Raw genomic sequence first — 12356 nt, 5'->3', positions numbered from 1 at the left:
GTCTCAATCCCAGGACCCTGGGATCATGACCTGATCTAAAGGCAGCCACTTAACCAACTGAGCCACACAGGCATCCCAAGCGTGCAACTCCTGATCTTGGGGTTGTAAGTTCAGGTCCCACACTGGGTGTAGAGATTACTTAAAAATAAAATTAATAATAATAATAACAATAAGAAGAAGAAGAAGAAGAAGACCCAAAAGTATGTTGCCTATAAGAGACTCACTTCACTTTTAAGAACACACATAGACTGAAAGTAAAGGGATAGAAAAAGATACTCCTTAACCCAGAGAAGAAAAGAAAACAAAGGTTGATATAGGAGACAAAACAAACTTTAAGACAAAGACTAATAAGAGACAAAGAAGGTCATGATATGATGATAGAGTGGTGAATGCAAGAAAAGGATATGACAATTGTAAATATTTGTGTAAATACTGACCCAACATAGGAGACGAGACCTAAGATATATAAAACAAATACAAACATAAATAAAGGGGGTAATAGAGAGCAAACAATAATAGTAGGGGACTTCAATATCTCATTTTTATCAAAGAATAGATAGTACAGACAGAAAATCAATAAGGAAACACTGGACTTAAACTACACATTACACCAGAGGAACTTAATAGACATTTACAGAACCATTCCATCAAAAAGTAGTAGAATACACATTCTTCTCAATCACACATGAAATGTTCTCCAGGACAGACCATATGTCAGGCCACAAAATAAATCTTAATAAATTTAGAAGACTGAAATCATATCAACCATCTTTTCCAACTCCAGTGGTATGAAACTAGCAATCAATTTTAAGAAGAAAACTGGAAAACTCACAAATATGTAGAGATTAAACAACATGTTACTGAGTAACCAATGGTCAAAGAAGAAACTAAAAGATAAATGAAAAATATCTTCATATAAGGGCACCTGGATGGCCCAATCAGTGAAGTGTCCAACTCTTGATTTCAGCTCAGGTCATCATCTCAGGGTTGTGAGATCGAGCCCCACACTGGGGTCCACACTGAGCATGGAGCCTACTTAAGATTCTCCCCTCTCCCTCTGCCCCTCCCCTCCGGCTCATGTGCTCTCTCTCACTATATATATATGTGTGTATATATATACATATATATATATGTATACACACACACACACACACACACACACACACATTTTTTTTTCAGACAAATGAAAGTGGAAATATAACAACCAAAACCGATGGGATTCAGCAAAAGCAGAATAAGAGTGAAGTTCATAGCAGTAAGTGCCTACAGTAAGAAATGAAAAAAATCTCAAATAAACAATCTAACTTTATACCTTAAGCAACTAAAAAAAGAATAAATGAAGCCCAAACTTGGTAGAAAAAAAGGACATAAAGATCAGGGCAAAAAATAAATGAAATGGAGATTTAAAAGACAATAGAAAAGATCAAAGGACTAAGAACTAGTTCTCTGAAAAGACAAATAAAATAGGCAAACCCTTAGCTAGACTCAACAGGAAAAAAAAATAATAAAAGAAGATTCAAATAAAATTAAAAATGAAGGGACGCCTGGGTGGCTCAGTTGGTTAAGCGGCTGCCTTCGGCTCAGGTCATGATCCCAGAGTCCTGGGATCGAGTCCCACATCGGGCTCCTTGCTCAGCAGGGAGCCTGCTTCTCCCTCTGCCTCTGCCTGCCACTCTATCTGCCTGTGCTCACTCTCGCTCTCTCTCTCTCTGACAAATAAATAAATAAAATCTTTAAAAAAAAATTTTTTTTAATTAAAAATGAAAAAGATGTCACAACTAATAAACAGAAATGCAAAGGATCATAAGAGACTACTATGAACAAATATACACCGAAAAATTGGGCAACCTAGAAGAAAAGATAAATTCCTAGCAACATACAACCTACCAGACTGAATCATGAAGAAACAGGAAATCTGAACAGACCAATACTAATAAAGAGATTGAATTAGTAGTCAAAAACCTCTTAACGAACAAAAGTCCAGGGGCGCCTGGGTGGCTCAGTGGTTAGGGCCTCTGCCTTCGGCTCAGGTCATGGTCCCGGGGTCCTGGATAGAGCCCCGCATCAGGTTCTCTGTTCAGCAGGGGTCTGCTTCCTCCTCTCTCTCTGCCTGCCTCTCTGCTTGCTTGTAATCTCTGTCTGTCAAATAAATTTTAAAAATCTTTAAAAAAAAAAAAGTCCAGATGAGCACTAGTGTTATACGCAACTAATGAATTGCTGAACACTACATCAGAAACAAATGTTGTATTATATGTTGGCTAATTGAACATAATAAATAAATAAATAAGTTAATGAATGAATGAATGAATGATTGAAAAAACAAAAGTCCAGGGCCACATAACTTTACTGGTGAATTTTACCAAACATTTATTAGCACAACGCTCTAACCAACTGAGCTAACCGGCCAACCACTTACCAAACATTTAAAGAAGAATTAATACCAATCCTTCTTAAACTCCTCCAAAAAAAGAGAAAATGAAGGAGGACTCCCAAACTCATTTTATGACACCAGCATTACCTTGATACCAGAACCAGAAAGGGACACTATAAGAAAAGAAAATTACAGGCTAATAACCCTGATGAACATAGATGAAAAAATTCTAAAAAAAAAATACTAGCAAACCGAACTCAACAGCGCATTAGAAGGACCATACACCATGATCAAGTGGGATTTATTCCAGGGATGTGAGGATGGTTCAATATCCGCAAATCAATCAGTATGATATGCAACATTAACAAAATGAAGGATAGAAATTGTAGGGTCATCTCAAAGGATGCAGAAAAAGCATTTGGTAAAATTCAACAGTGATTCATGATAAAACTCTCAAAGCAGCAATAGAGGGAACATTATCTCAACATAATGACATGATATGCCATATAGGCCACATATGACAAGCCCATAGCTAACATCATATTTAGCGGTGAAAAACTGAAAGCCCCTTCTCTTGGAAGAAGACCAGGATGCCCATTCTTGCCACTTTTATTTAAGAGAGTACTGGAAGTCATCGCTCGATCAATTAGGCAAGAAAAAGAAATAGAAGGCATCCAAATCAAAATAGAAGTAAAACTGTCTCTATTTGCCGATGACATAATATATATGAAAAAACTCTAAAGACCACCAAGAAACTTAGAACTAATAAATACATTCAGTAAGCCTGCAAGATACAAAATCATTATACAAAAATCAGTTGTGTTTCTATACATAAAACTAACAAAAAGAGAAATTAAGAAAACAATCACACTGGGGCACCTGGATGGGTCAGATGGTTGAGCGTCTGTCTTCAGCTCAGGTCATGATCTCCAGGTCCTGGGATAAAGTCCCATGTTGGGCTCCCCCTCAGAAGAGAGAATACTTCTACCTCTGCCTCTGTCCGCTGCTTGTGCGCGCTCTCTCTCTCGCTCTCTCTCTCAAATGAATAAATAAAATCTTTAAAAAAAGAAAGAGAGAAAACAATCACATTTACAATTGCATCAAAGAGAAGAAAATACCTAGGAATACACTTAACCAAGGAAGTGACAGACCTGTACACTGTACACTGAAAACTGTAAGACAATGATAAAGGAAGTTGAAGAAGACACAAATAAGTGGAAAGATACTCAGTGCTCACAGATGAGAAGAATTAACATTGTTAAATGTCCATATCACCCAAAATAATCTACGGATTCAATATAACTCCCAACAGAATTCCAAGGGCAGTTTTCACAGAAATAGAACAAACAAACCTAAAATTTTTACGAACCCACAAATGACCCCAAATAGCCAAAGCAATCTTGAAAAAGAACAAACTTTATGTCATTAAAGCGACTCTTGGCGGTCTCCCTTCAGGACTGGGGCCGCTTGCCAGAGGAACCAACCATGCGACTGGAGGACTGGAATTTTCAGCCCTACCCACCCACCCCCATCTCTGGAGAAGTGGGAGGGATTGGAAATTTTGTTCGATCACCAATAACCCGTGATTTAACCGATCATGTCTGCATAGTGGAATCTCCATAAGAATTCCTCAACAAGGAGGTTCAGAGAGCTTATGGATAAGTTAACACATCCAAGTGCTGGGAGGGTGGCAAGCCCGGAGAAGGCACAGAAGCTCCATGCTCCACCCCACACCTCAACTTGCACTATTCATCTCTTCCATTGGGCTGTTTCTGAGTTGTAATCTCCATGATATACCGGTAATAGTAAATAAGGTGTTTTCCGAATGTCTGAGTCATTATAGTGAGTTATCAAACCTGAGGTCGGGGGGAAGGGTCATGTTAACCCTCAAATTTCTGGCTGGGCAAACGTGTGAATCGCCTGGCCACCCCACTGATGCTAGCAAATTAAATGGGGGTAGTCTTGTGGGAGTGAGCTCTTAACCTGTGGGGTCTGATGTTAATTCCAGGGAATTATTCGACACCCAGTTGATGATGTCAAAGAATCAGTGAACTGGTTGGTGTGAGGGGGAAAAAAACTAAGAATAATGAAAAACTATCTGCCAACAAATTCAAAAACATGGCAGAAATGGACATGTTCCTAGGAAAGATGACTTAGCGAACATGATTAAAGAAGAAAAAACCTGAATGGTCCTATAGTCGTTAAAGAAACGGAATCAGTAGTTTAACTTCTTCCCACAAAGAGAGGTGCCTAGGTGGCTTGGTGGGCTAAAACCTCTGCCTTTGGCTCAGGTCATGATCCCAGGGTCCTGGGATCAATCCCTGCATTAGGCTCTCTGCTCAGCAGGGACCCTGTTTCTGCCTCTCTGCCTACTTGTGATCTCTATCTGTCAAATAAATAAATAAAATCTTTTTTTTTTTTAAACCAAAAACAAAACTTCTTCCCACAAAGAAAACACTAGACCCAGATAGTTTTAAAAGTATGAGGTTTTAGGATTGAGCCACACAGCGGGTTCCCTGCTCGGCAAGGAGCCTGCTTCTCCCTCTCCCTCTGCTTGCCGTTCCCTTTGCTTGTGCTTTCCCTCTCTCTGTCAAACAAACAAACAAACAAAACCTCTAATAAATGAATAAATAAAAATAAAAGTATGTGGTTTATTTTTAAAATTAAAAAAATTGATTCTGACATTATCCTAAAATTTTTGGAGAAGAAAAAAAGAGAAGTTACCCAAGTTATTTCATAAAGCCATTTCAGACATACTCCTCAGAACATTTCCCTGATTGATGTTTTCCCAATAAATTCCCTCTCATATTTAATTCTCCAATATCATACAACATACATATCTCTCAAAACAACATTTCAACTGAGATTTATGTAAGAAATGTTTTATTTAGTACCCCAAAACTCAGTATAACATTTTTACCAATAACAACAACTAAAGTGTAGGAAATGGCTTAAGTTACATTAGAAACATGAAACATCATGTCAGCAAATAAAAAAGAATACTGTATACCAATGAAAGGGATATTCCATATAAATGCTACTGGTGATAAAAGAAACATTGAAATATCATCCTCGGTATGAATCATTCTCTGTCACATTTCCACAGTGCCTTTCATATTTCATATTGCTCTTTTTTCCCCCAGTTGTGTAGAAGAAGAACTAAAAAGGTTGAGAAAGTGTTAAGGAACTTAATGGAGGAGGAAAAGCAAGCAGAAAAGCAGTAACAACGAAAGAGAGTGTGTTACTGCTGACAAAGCAACTAGTTGTTAACAACCATATTGTTTAGTGATTCAGGAAGCAAAGTTATGAATATTTACGTCCCGATGTTATGCTTTGTTATTTAATAGAGTTTTACTTACCATATTACAGTTACACTTTAGGAAACTGGTTTGAGTTAACAAGTAACATATTACAATTATACCATTTAAAATAAAAAGAAATAGGTTCCCAGTTAAGGTTTTTGCACAGGACATCTGACTTTCAGAAACAAATTACTAATATTAAGTGGATAGCTGTATAATTTCACATCAAAACTATCAAAGACAGGATGTGAAAGATAACCACAGTCCCAACTCACCCATAAATGTAAGGGCAAAAATTCTAAACAATATTTTTTGAAATGACACATTTGGTTTCTTTCAGAAATGGAAGCCTGGTTCAACATCAGAAAAATACATTAATGCAGAGCACCTGGGTGGTACAGTCAGTTAAGCATCCTACTTTTGGTTTTGGCTCAGGGTAGTGAATTAAGCCCTGCATCGGGCTCTGAACTCAGTGTGAAGTCTGCTTAAGAGTCTCTCTCCCTCTTTCTCTCTCTCTCTAAAATAATAAATAAATCCTTAAAAAAAAAAAGAAAAATGCATTAATGCAATGCACCACATGAACAAATTACAAAAAAATACATTCATCTCAACGAGGCAGATAAAACATCTAATAAAATTCAACATTCATGTATGATAAAAAAAATTACTAGCAAACCAGATATACATATGGAAACTCCCATACCTGATGAACAATAGGAAATACATAAAAATGTCATCCACATCATACACATGTGCTGAAACTTCAAAAGCATTCCTTTAAAATCATGAATGAGGGTGGGGCGCCCAGGTGGCTCAGTGGGTTAAAGCCTCTGCCTTTGGCTCAGGTTGTGGTTTCAGGGTCCTGGGATCGAGCCCTGCATCGGGCTCTCTGCTCAGCAGGGAGCCTGCTTACCCCTCTCTCTTTCTGCCTGCCTCTCTGCCTACTTGTGATCTCTGTCTCTGTCAAATAAATAAATAAAATCTTTAAAAAAAATTTTTTTTAATAAATAAATAAATAAATAATAAAAAAATCATAAATGAGGCCAGCCTGGATGGCTCAGTCGGTTAAGTGTCTGCCTTCAGCTCAGATCATGATCCCAGGGTCTCGAGATGAGTCCCACGTGGGGCTCCCTACTCACTGGGGAGTCTGAGTCTCCCTCTGACCCTTCTCCCTCTGCAGTGCTCTCTCTCTCACATGCAAATAAATAAATTTTTAAAAAATAAATAAAATGAAATCATGAACAAGACAAGGATGTCTACTATTATCTCCCTATTAGACACTGTCCTATAAGCCCTAGTTTGGACATTCTTTGTCATACACACACACACACACACACACACACAGTATAAGAATTTGGAAGAAATAAAGCCTCGGCAGGAAATACTATTTTTTAAGAAGAAATCTCCCCCAAATGTACAAATGACTTGAAATTATATATTATTTATTATAATTATTTATAGTTATACATTATTTTAATTATTTATGATTATATATCTTTATAAATATGTATATATAAATATATATAATTACATGTAAATATATAAATATATAATAATTATTTGTATTATTTATAATAATACAATATATATTATATAATTATTATAAATTATTTAATATCTATTGGATATTAATTAATATTCATAACACCCACAATAACAAATATTGACTCCAAATGGTTAGAATGAAATGTGCATAGCTTATCTGCAAAATCTTACTTATGTTCCTGATAATAACATTGGGGTGGGACAAGAAAGAGTGGGGTAAAAAAAACAGCTCACTTATCACTCTGCCCCTTACAGAGTGTGTTGGTTTTTTCTTGCATCTGTAACAAACTAACACAAATTTAGCAGCTTACAATGACACAAATTTATTATCACATTTTGACCTCTGTAGGTCAAAAGTCTGGCATGAGCATCACCAGTTAAAATCAAAACATCAGCAGGGCTGTGCTCTTTTCTGGAGACTCTAGGACAGAGTCTGTTTCCATGCTCATTCGGGATGTTGGCAGAATTCAGTTCCATGCAGTTGTAGAAATGAAGTCTCTGGTTCCTTGCTGTCAGCTGAAAGCCGTTCCCAGCTTCTAGAGCTGAAACTGTATTCTTTGGCTTCAAAGATCTTCTTCCTCCAATTTAAAGCTAGCAATGGAAGGTTGAGCCCCTCTCCTGCCTTCTCTTCCACCACATCTAATTCTTCTGCCTTCCTCTTCAATTTTTATCTCCTCTATCATGGTCCCCAACCTTAATGACATCTGCAAAGCCTCTTTTACTCTATAATGAAACATCCACAAGCTCAGGTGATGAGGACGTGGACATCTTTGGGGAACCATGCTTCGCAAGGAAACCCAGCTTGTTCCATGTTTGCACTAACACTACATGTAGCTTGTATGTCCTTACATAATGCCTCAGCCCCAGCAGGCAAAGGTGGTGGAAAAACTAAGTAGCAAATACCCTCTATATTTTTGTGTCCTTCCTGCTTGCCTTGGCTTAATTATTGGATTTTCCTTATCAGGCTGTGTGAGGTTGAAGTAGAAAGATGAAGAATTTAGAATTGATTTCCTGACACCAACACTAACTCAACAATTGGAACAAATGCCTCCCCACTATCTACTCTTGAACCATCCAGAGTTTGGGAAAGAAATATAAAGGGGAGAATAGAAAAGCATAAGGTGGGAACAAAAATGTCAAGCCATTAAAAGAAAAACACCAACATATTTCTCCTTTCCTTAAGAACTCAACCCAAGAAGATTCCATATCTTGGGTGAGGACAAATGAGAAGAGCTAAGCTCATGAGAGTCATTTGTTGTATGTTACTATGTATTACATGGAGCTAGATGATTCCACAAGGCTTTCTTTTTTATTTATTTATTTATTTATTTATTTATTTGACAGAGTGATCACAAGTAGGCACAGAGGCAGGCAGAGAGAGAGGGGAAAGCAGGCTCCCCTCTGAGCAGAGCCCAATGCCAGGCTCAGTCCCAGGACCCTGAGATCATGACCTGAGCTGAAGGCAGAGGCTTAACTCACTGAGCCACCCAGGCGTCCCTCCACAAGACTTTCTTAATTCTTTAAACTAACATGTGTTCATGGGTATAGTTATTATCCTATAAATGAGGAACCTTGGGGTCAAAGAAGTGGTTATTTACCTAAGAGAACAAGTGTTGGAGCTGGATATAAACCCAGGTCTGCTGGCTGCTCCAGCCCAAGAGAAGCCAAGACTGAGATTTGTTATAAACCCCACACTGTACCATTCAATGTCTTAAAATTACACTCCTAGAGGTATCCCCCTTCCCCAACCTTTTCTCACCCAGATGTTACAGTAACTTCCTAATAAAGGTTTGCGCTATTTCCTTTCTTGTGATCATTACACATTTACTCCTTCAGTATGTCCCAAGTGTCCACGAGTTGATATTATCCTTCCCGCTAGTCCTTGTGTGGGCTTGGTTGTTTGTTGTTGTTTTTTTTCTTAATCTTTTTCCTTTCTTCCTTCTCTCTCTCTCTCTCTCTCTCTCACTAGCTTTAAAGAAATGAGGAAAAGTGCTGGGGTGTCGTCCCTTGATTAAAGTCTCTGCTAGGACCTACAGGAGCAAGGAGCCCCCCCTGGCTATTACACAGCAGATCTCACTGCGGTCTCTCTCACTTCACTGCATTAGGGTTATCAGGCAAAAAGCCAATTAACAACCTCTGCTTTATTTCTGTGGTAAGCATTAGTCGACTCTAAAATTTCAGCATAAAATCCCAACTCCTACCCCAATTACCAAGCCTCATAAGATTTGCTCCTACCTGTCTCTTCCGCTGCATCTTATGCCATTCTGCACTCCTCAGGCTGCTCCAGCCACACAGGCTGCTTCTCAGCACCAGAAATGTGACTAGTTTGAACTGAAATGTGCTGGAAGTATAAAATACACGCCAGACTTTTAAGCAAAATATATCATGAACGTATATCATTAATCATTAATGATTTTGCATTGATTACATGCTAAGTTACTACTGAAATTAATTTAAACTTGTTTTTTACTTTTGGGGTGGCATTTCAAACACTTAAAATGGAATTCGTGGTCCGCACTGTTTCTATCGAACAGCCTGCTCTGCCACATGACCTCCTTTTGCTTCCTCCTTGGCACTCAGGCCATCTGAACCTACGTTGTCCATGTCACCTATTCAGTGCCTTTCCCGCCCAACTTAGAACGGAAGCCGGGACCCCTGGGCGTCTCATTCACACCCGGTTCCCAGGCATTGAGGTCAGAGCCTGAAGCTAGGAAGGGCTCTACAAATATGTTCTTTGAATGAAGGACCCGACTCTTCCTCAGCCTGAGACTGAAGAACACGAGGTCTCAAGTCCTCTGCGCTACACCCGCAGCTCAGCGCGGACCACACGCTCCGGACACTGGGAGAGGTGTGGATACCGGAGAAAACCTGCCTGGGCGAAAGCACTGGTCGCACAACGCAAAGCTGAAAGGAGGACCCCTAGCCCCTCCGTCCTCTTTCCCTCGTCCCCCCCAGTCCCGCGACCAATCACCGCGCACTTCGCCCTTGCGCCGCACGGTGGCGTCTCGCGAGGGCGCGGCGGCCAGTGGTACAGTCCGTCCTCCCCGCGCCTCCCGGACAGTGGGCCCTTCCAGTCGTAGAAAAGCATTGTGGGAGTAGCGTGCGGCCCTTCTTGCTTCTGCGCTGGGCTGGGAGGAAGTGTTCTGCGCCTTCCGTGAAGACGGGGCACTCCGCGTGCGCGGTTTTTTGGCCTCCAACGCGCCCAGGCTCCGTGCAGGGGCGCGCGGCCGCCTTGAGGGTGATGAGACGTCTTTCGCAGCCGGGCCGGTCCCGAGGATCCCGTGCCCTGAAGCGGCCTTGGCTCGGCCACGTTGCCGGTGGACCGCAGGAGGCACCCTAGGCGGCACTCAGGCTGCCTGCCCACGCCAGGAAATGGGAGCTGGGTGGGTTTGAGGGCTTTTGAGTTTCTTGGTCATCGACTGTGTGCCGGGGAGGTTTCCGTATAAGCAGGGATTTCTTGGGTGTGAAAGAGAAAGGCCTCGCCATAGGTAGGCATGTGTGCCTACCGCATCACAGTTGAGATCGAGTCAACGTAGGAGTAAAGTGCCATTTAAGGTTTAGATCTCGGTAATTGTTTCAAGATGCGGAACTCGGCGAATGAGTGTCATCGACTTTGCAGGTGAGTTTGCATGTTCGTGCAAGAAAAGCCGGTTGCCTCGCAGCTTCAGTGTTTTAACCACTAAAAACATTTTGAATTGTAAAGGAAAATTTACAGCTGAAATTAATCCCTTTCCAGCTCTAACCCACAGAACAGATCATTACAGGGTCGGCAGCTTTGTGCCAAAGAACAGTCCTTGCGCAGTTTCCTTGTAGCCTTTGTGTTGCCCGTTCACTTTTGGAAACTAGTGAATGTGGTGTCAAAAAAGGCATAAACTAAACACTTTGCAGCCTTTTCCTGCCTTTGAATTTGGTATCTTTGGTGTAGGAGCTGCGGAAGTAACAGTTGATGCTTTTGCCTTAGTTTATCTATGTGATCTTGAGTCTGCCAACATGAAGTGGTATAGTTTTTCTTTTTAAATTTTGTGCAGGTGAAAGCTGGATGCTTGAAGTAAAGACTACTGCTAGCTGAACACTGGGAGCACAAAGGTGACTAAGGTAGGGTGATGCTACCTTGTAGTTCTGTCGCAAATTTTATCTTTCCACATTGGGCTGCCTTTTCTAGTGGGTGTTAGATTAAATTAATATTAGTACTCCAACATCTGTAGTTAACAAGGTGAAATTAACAGCAAATAGGGTAGCCTGTTCCTAGCTTGCTTTTGTAATTTTAAGATAATGTGTATGTATGTAGCACCTACATTTCAAACACTTAGTCAAATCTCAGGTATGTTTTATGTGGACATTTAAAGCTGAGTCCAGACCTGCATAACTTAATGGAATTCAGAGGAGTATGGACTGTTAACCTATGATACATGTGAATATTTGCTTGTTAAATTGAGTGCTTTTTGTTTTTTTAGGATGTCCTTGATGAGGAATTCAAAAACATCATAGGAAATCTTGACAAGAGTTGCTTGGATCATTTAAAACTCCCAGGAGCCTGAGGGGCACTAAAATTAGTGCTTTTGGACAGTCTATAAATAAACACACCTAAAACAGTAGGCCTACAAATAAATATTTCATTGTGCTTCTTGAAGGTTTGTGTATTAACCACCAGCAAATAGCACTTTTCACTGAAAGATCAGAGGAAAGGAAGGGTTTCTCCTTCCTTCCCCAGCAACTTCAAAATGATGAAATCTCAGTAAGTTTCTAGGTCACAGGTGTGTTTTCCATGGTCACTGCATTTTTATTTTTATTTTTATTAGATGACAGCATATCTTCTGCCTTCACTTTGCAGGAAAGAACAAATAGTCTGAACATTCAAAAAATTTATTGAACTTTTCAGTAATGTACTAGGAAGTGGGGACACAAGGGTGAGCAAAACAGTTCCTCCTTTGGAAGCTTAGAGTTGACTGGCAGAAACGTCATCACAAATATAAAAATTTGTGAGACAAGTCCCATGCATGAGTTGACCAAGACAAAGAAACCTGAGAAAGCTGTTGAGTCTAAGGGTAGGTGTCATTTTTGCAAGGCAAAGTTAGGGATGGTGTATGCAGAGGCCTTGGGCTAAAAAAGGTCCAGATTGGTCATAGTTGTAGTTAATT

General features: G+C 40.0%; 1 long non-coding RNA gene and 1 other non-coding gene across 2 annotated transcripts; both read left to right on the top strand.

The window, feature by feature from the left end:
- Nucleotides 1–10514: 10514 nt before the first annotated feature.
- On the top strand, nt 10515–11848 carry LOC116858761. The gene is made up of 3 exons (XR_004381012.1): nt 10515–10837; nt 11247–11313; nt 11673–11848. It is a non-coding gene; the product is annotated as an uncharacterized LOC116858761 (long non-coding RNA).
- Nucleotides 11030–11163, top strand: LOC116863988. Its single transcript, XR_004381889.1, has one exon. It is a non-coding gene; the product is annotated as a small nucleolar RNA SNORA13 (small nucleolar RNA).
- Nucleotides 11849–12356: the final 508 nt, after the last annotated feature.

The sequence above is a fragment of the Lontra canadensis genome, unplaced genomic scaffold (genome assembly GCF_010015895.1).
Source record: "Lontra canadensis isolate GAN:19392208 unplaced genomic scaffold, GSC_riverotter_1.0 scaffold4, whole genome shotgun sequence".
Taxonomy (NCBI): Eukaryota; Metazoa; Chordata; class Mammalia; order Carnivora; family Mustelidae; genus Lontra; species Lontra canadensis.
This window is presented reverse-complemented; position numbering and strand designations above follow the sequence as displayed.